Consider the following 7,269-nt stretch of genomic DNA (forward strand, 5'->3'; position numbering starts at 1 on the left):
GGAAATTCTTTCACCCTTGTCTTCACCGGCACTGGGAAGAAGGCAGGAACTCCAGCAATGATGTTAAAGAAAATCCTGTAGCATTCCACTAATAAAACAACCTTCTGAACAATTTAGTACATTATCTCAAGGTTTTTTACATTTGCAATAAGCCTTAATAGTGCTCATTACTCATTAGCTTCCAGGTGTGGGAAAACCATAGTAGCTTAGTTATTGGCCTTGGAAATGATCAAACTTCAGGGACGTGGGCAGCCTTCCTCCTACAGCATCCAGGGTATCCCCAAATGGCCCTGGGAGAGTTCAGGACTCAAACTGCTTTTGGGCACAGGGAGCAAGAGCCTGCAAGATTGTGCCTCCAGGTCAGGTTTGGATTTGGGCTCTCGCAGTGGCGTCCTACTCCCCGGGTGGGGGGTGGAGAAGAGCCATCCTGCTCCCCAGGTGGGGGGTGGAGAAGAGCCGGCTGCTGCAGCTTGGAAAGTCCTTGCTGCGCCATGACCAGCTCGCGCATGTGGCAGTCGCTGCACAGATCCACGCACCCTCCAGTAATGAAAAGTATTCAGTAATAACCTTTTGCTGCAACTTTTTTCCTGATAATCCTTCTTCTTCTGAACTTTCTTTTTCTTTCTGACTAGAGTTCCTGGGCTTCTATCAATATATGCCCTAACTATTTTTGGTTCCATTGGGGTGTCTCTTTCCCTTATCAATTTACTTAACACCCCTTCCATATTTTCATCACAAAGACAATACAATACACTGAGACGAACAAGACACAAACATACCGTATCAATCTTTTCCATTTTCTCAAAATGGCCATTTTTTCTCTCGCCCTATTTGTCTAGGGACAAGCAGATTTGCTCCCATCCTATCTATGGATGGGCAACTTTTTTTTCATCACTTACCCCCGAGTGTCTCGGGGCTCCCTGTAACGGGCCACCATCTGCCGCAGTCCGGCTGCAGCAAAATAACCAGGGGGTGACGAACAACTTGTGTACATTGATATAGCAGGAGAGAGAGCCATTTATTGTAGGACAACAGAGTATTTATACATTCCACACAGTTCATCTTAATTAACATAAACTCGATACAGTAGTCAACCAATAAAGAATCTCCACACTTAATGGCTCTCTGGAATTACTTCACAAACCACTCCCTCTGGCAAAATGCCAGGCGCCATCCAGACTTGTTTACAGACTAACATTTGCCAGGCGCCATCCTGACTTGTTTACAGTCTCTAACATTTAACATGTAGGACTAAAATATTATGAGGAAATTAAATTGAACATATGACTTTATTTCTGAGCACAAATGAACACATGCATACTTGCTAATTCTCTGTCTCCTCTGAGAAGTGACAGAAGAGCCCATGTTTTAGAGAATGCTACCTTAAAACCAACCCTGAAGGGCCTCTCCTTGCCACTCTTCCCATCTTTATTGCATCCTGGTGAAAGTTATCAGACTATGTACCATGACAGTTATTCAGAGCAAGGGTCATGTCCTGTCATGTATAGCCAAATGTGCTTTAATTAGAGAGATAGAGTGTTTGCATGAAGAGTTAACATTATGGAAGGAGAAGTCTGGCTTTGTCCTGGCCCCTGATGGGTAACCTCCTCATCCTGGGAATTTCCTCAGGGACCCCTCATGAGTTTATGCTCAGGAGGTGATTCATGGTCTGTTCTCACAGATAGTTTAAGAAAGAAAAATGACCATACTAGAAAAACCACAGAGATGATTACAAATTTGGAGCTTTGGGTGCATTCTATCAGAACAACCTCCTCATCTTCATGGAGTTGAGGGGGCTGGATATTGAGTTTATGTCAACAGAATTATATTGATATGTTTAAGGTATAAGGACCCAATAACTGGTCTGGATTCTCAATTTCTGAATGATCATCTGTGGTGGGTAATCCTTCAAAACTATCAGCAGAGCAAGGCATCTTGAGTTTAAGGATGCTTCAATCTGTGAACTCCCCGAAATAGACTTCTCTGTCTCTTTAACTGACTTGACATGACGTTACTTCTTTAAAATAAGACTGCAATCTTCTAAAAAATAGAGCTTTCAATTTATTCTCTAACTGATTGTCATGCATCTGCAAACCTGAGGTGTTCATGGGAACTCCTCAATTTGAGGTGAAATGATCCTAAGTGTAGTTTGTCTGGAATCCCTGAATATGGTGTCTCAAGCAAAGTCAATATTAACCTGTGAGATCTCCCCTAGATCCAGGTAATTAGCAGCATAAACATGCTGCAGAATGATTTTCTTGCACATGAATAAATTCACTGTATGGACAGCAAAGGGGCAGCTCCCAAAGGTGTTACAGAACAGGCTCAAATTCACTTTCTGGGTGCTGTATTAGTTTTCTCTATTTCTAGCATTGTCTCTGAGAGTCAAAAACAAACTCCCTGAGATCTCTGTGTACATGTCAGTGTACAAAGGTGGCAAATTGGGTGAAGCCTAGATGGACCATGCATGCATGTGTTACCTTACCTTGGGGTCAAGATCTGGAATTTCAAGGGAAATATTCAAATTTAGTCACTGTGTGGAATACTCCTAATTGCTGAATATGGACAAAAGTAGCACAAGATGGTGGCAAAAGGGCTGTATGATATACACATCTGTAAATAGCTTTACAGTGTCTAAAATAAAATTCCATCAGCAGATTTATGATTGGGAACAAACACACATGTCCAAATACAGACTAAATATTTCAAACACTACTAAGAGCAAAGGGATAATTAATGTGAAATAAATTTATAAAATATCTGGGAAGGTAGAAATTATTAATCAGGGTCAGGAGACTCCTTATGACCTTTGAGTCAGGACACTGGGAAGTGAAGTTTAACAGGGCCCATAAGCCTGGAAGCTTTTGTCTTACTTCCCGTCTTCCTATGTCACTGTGCTCTCACTACCTTGGGGTACCTACAGTGGTAGACATTTCATCTTCTTCCTGGATGTTCTGGATGGTCAGGTACCGATCCAGGCCAGAGCCTAAGCCTGAGAATCAATCAGGAATCCCATTCCCCTTGGATCCCACAATGCCACTAGTGCTCACTCGCATCACAAACCTGTGGCTCTCCCCTGGGCTTTGCTGGTACTAGTCCATCTTGTAATTACTGTAGCCACTGCTCAGGGTGCAGGTGAGTTTAGGGGTTTGTTCCAGGGAGGCAGTGCAGAGAGTGGCTGAGTCAGCACAGGTTGGGAGAGGGACCCTGTAAACACAGATACATCACAATGGAAGTCAGAACAAGGGTGCATGTGTTTGGGGATCTGAGCCAGTGAGGATAGGCTCAGGACAGATGTCTGCCATGGGGCACAGAGGTCTGTCCCTACCTGAGCAGTGAGCAAGCATCATAAAAAGGAGAAGCTTCCTGACCATGTTGGACAGTTTCCTCAGTTCCAGAGCTGGTTTGGGCTGCCCTCAGCCTTTCTTATCTCTCTCCACTGGACTTAAGATGGAGTTGCTCATGCAAATATTTCTCCACCTACTGCCCCCTCACTGGCTGCACTTCTTTGAGCCTGGAATGACTCAAGACAAAGTGTGGATGGTGGTGATGATTTTATTTGCTAATGGGCAGAACCTGGGAGGAAGCAGTGCTCGGACTGTGCAGAAGAGCCAAGTTGCTGAGTCTACCTTAGTGACACAGGGTTCACTCCTCTGCCCACCCCTGTTCATATGTACAATTTTCTTGGGATTTCTCAATCTGTGAACATACTTTTAAGGGTCCACCAAAAGTGTTCCATGATCTCCTGAAAATTACATGTAGAAGTTAGACTTCTCTTCAGTATGGATAAACAAGCATTGAGCTAGATATTCTCACTGCTTGATATAATTTAGAAAGATCAAGCTAGAGGATCATAATAAATCTTTCGTTTATGTCCTCTCCTTATGTCCATCCTTCCAGGATGTAAGTTGGTTGAGTTTGGTAAATCACTTGCCAAAAGACACACCAAGCACCCCAAGTTAGAGTTTTAGATAAACCTGATCAAATGAATGACTTTTCTAAAAAATACTGGTCCATTGGGATAAGGGGAAATTTTGGGATATTTATGTATAATTGAAATGACTACAAGTTGGAAGGCATAAACCAACCAAAATTACTTATCCTCCATTTGCAGAGGTCCATAGAGTGACAGGGATCTCCCTGGGCTAACTTCAGGGTGGTGTCAGGGTTGTGCTATAGGGTAAAAACTGTCTTCTTTCATTTTCCAAATTCTAGGGTCACCCACATTCCTTGGCTGGACATCACTGCCTCCATCTTCAAAGCCAGAAATCCTGAATAGATAAATTTTCATAAGATACCACACTAGTTGCTTTATCTTTCTCTTCTACTCCAGGGACCCTCATGATCCCAGTGTTTCCAGGTAAATTCCAGGATTATCTCATATGGTTAATGTGAGCTGATAATTAACATTAATTCTATGACTAATTTAGTATCACTTTATCATACACCCTAGCTTATTCATAGAATCCAAGGGTTATTGTGTGCACAACTTTGTGGTCCATTGTTAGCTAACCACACAGATCTTGCCACTGAACCTTGTAACCATTTATGCATACTCATTGAAAATATAATAAGGCATCACCCAAAAGTAACAAGCATATGAATTTGTTTTTTTGTGTGCTTTTATATTGCACATATATGATCTTCATAGAACATTTTATAATTTATAATTATATAAGATTTATACTATTATTTCATTATTATGTACCTCAGAATGCCAGTAAGAATGTTCTGTGAACATACATCATGCATTTGATATTCTAGTTTGTGACTTTTCAGCACCATCTCTAATACAGAGTAGGGTTATCTCTCTTTTATGTGTGGGCTAATAGCACTGAGTGAATCTTAGAGCTGTCATGCCATGCACTACACAATGACTAGTTTATCCTCAGTTTCAGAAATGTGCAGAACATATGTGTACTTGTTCAGGCATTTGCGTTCTAGGCAAATGCCTGAGGACCCAAGAACCCTGATATTTTTCATGAGGCTGAGTTGCATAGTACCATTGAATGTAGGATCTACTGGACTAAAGCTGCTAATCCTGGAGTAGATGAGTCTGGGAGATGGTTCAGGAGATGCAGAGATAGAGTGCAGTTGACTCTGGATACATTTGTTAGCTTACTCCTTTCTGCCCATGGATGCCACAGAGAAAGCATCATTAAAGTCTGTCTTCCTGCTGCTGTCTGTCTAAATCAGAGTCCCCTAAAGAGTCTGAACAGCTGCAGAAGTTATTCATTGGAGGGCTGAGCTTTGAAACAACTGATGAGAGTCTGAGAAGCCATTTTGAGCAATGGGGAACACTCACAGACTCTGTGGTAATCCAAGCACTCCAGAGACTTTGGGTTTGTCACTTATGCCACTGTGGAGGAAGTGGATGCAGCCATGAATGCAAGACCACACAAAGTGGATGGAAGAGTTGTGGAACCAAAAAGAGCTCTCTAATGAGAAGATTATCAAAGAACAGGGGCCCACTTAACTGTGAAAAAGATCTTTGTTGGTGGCATTAAAGAAGACAATGAAGAACATCACCTAAGAGATTATTTTGAACAGTATGGGAAAATTGAAGTTATTGAAATCATGACTGACCAAGGCAGTGGAGAGAAAAGGGGCTTTGCTTTTGTAACTTTTGATGACCATGACTCTGTGAATAAGATTGTCATTCAGAAATACCATACTGTGAATGGCCACAACTGTGAAGTGAGGAAAGCCCTGTCAAAGCAAGAGATGGCCTGTGCTTCATCTAGCCAAAGAGGTCAAAGTGGTTCTGGAAACTTGGGTGGTGGTCGTGAAGGTGGTTTTGGTGGAAATGACAATTTTGGTCATGGAGGGAACTTCAGTGCTCGTGGTGACTTTGGTGATAGTTGTGGTGGTGGTGGATATGGTGACAGCAGGGATGGCTACAACTTGGTAATGATGGAAGCAATTTTGGAGGTGGTCGAAGCTACAATGATTTTGGCAGTTACAACAATCAGTCATCAAATTTGGGACCCATGAAGGGTGGAAACTTTGGAGGCAGAAGCTCTTGACCTTTACGGTGGTGGAGGCCAATATTTTGCCAAACCATGAAACCAAGGTAGCTATGGCGGTTCCAGCAGAAGCAGTAGCTATGGCAGTAGCAGAAGGTTTTAATACTGCCAGGAAACAAAGCTTAGCAAGAGAGGAGAGCCAGAGAACTGACAGGGAAGCTACAGGTTACAACATATTTGTAAACTCAGCCAAGCACAGTGGTGGCATGGCCTAGCTGCTACAAAGAAGACATGGTTTATACAATACTCATGTGTATGGGCAAAAAACTTGAGGACTGTATTTGTGACTAATTGTATAACAGGTTATTTTAGTTTCTGTTTTGTGGAAAGTGTAAAGCATTCCAACAAAGGGTTTAATGTAGACTTTTTTTTTTTTGCACCCATGCTGTTGATTGCTAAATGTAATAGTCTGAACATGATGCTGAATAAATGTGTCTTTAAAAAAAAGGGTGCAGTTGACTCAATACAACCTTGAAAGGAAATATCCAAACACAGTTAGGAATAGGGGATGAGGTAAGGGGAGGAGAAAAATTTCTCTTTATTCTGAGACTGAGTGGTTGATTTCAACTAAGAATTGAGACTTGCTAAAGACTTATATCAACCAGAGCAGTAATGAGGAGCTGCAGGAAGACTTCTGTTCATAGTGGACACAGTATTTGATTGTCAAATTGGGGCTGGGCTGCTGTAGGTATCCTTTAATTGTTCACCCTATGCTAGAGAACTGTTCATGTAGCTGTGTCTCCATAATGGTTGCCCCAGCCTCTTCTGAGCCCTGATATTGGAGTGTAGCACACAGTGCAGAGTAAGAAAGAATGAACTTGCTTTCCTCCTGGGTTAACCCTGGCAGGAAACATTTGATGAGATGAGACAAAATCCTCTGCTCCAGGGACTCAGTCAAGCCAGACAGAACACAACTGCTGAGTCCCCATCAGTGAACAGAGGGCCTATAAGCAAAATTAAGGCTCCTTTGAGTCAATGGTCTTAACTGAACAGTTGTCTCAGACAGCAAGGCAGTCCTACAAGACTCTCTAGTGGTGACAGAACACATAAGGACACTACTGAAATACAGAAGATAATTAGAAACTATTTTGAAAATTCGTGCTCCAATAAAATAGAAAATCTCAAAGACATTCACAAATTTCTAGAGACATATAATCTATCCAAACTGTACCAGAAGGTCAGACACACTTACTTATTTATTTATTTAAACATCAGAAATTTATTAATTGCTCAAAACATTACA

The 7,269-nt window shown here is 41.9% G+C and overlaps 1 pseudogene; it reads left to right on the forward strand.

Moving 5' to 3' along the window:
- Nucleotides 1-491: 491 nt before the first annotated feature.
- Nucleotides 492-6,026, forward strand: LOC101972838 (heterogeneous nuclear ribonucleoprotein A1-like 2; annotated as a pseudogene).
- The last annotated feature ends 1,243 nt before the right edge of the window (nucleotides 6,027-7,269 follow it).

The sequence above is a fragment of the Ictidomys tridecemlineatus genome, chromosome 2, assembly GCF_052094955.1.
Source record: "Ictidomys tridecemlineatus isolate mIctTri1 chromosome 2, mIctTri1.hap1, whole genome shotgun sequence".
Lineage (NCBI taxonomy): Eukaryota > Metazoa > Chordata > Mammalia > Rodentia > Sciuridae > Ictidomys > Ictidomys tridecemlineatus.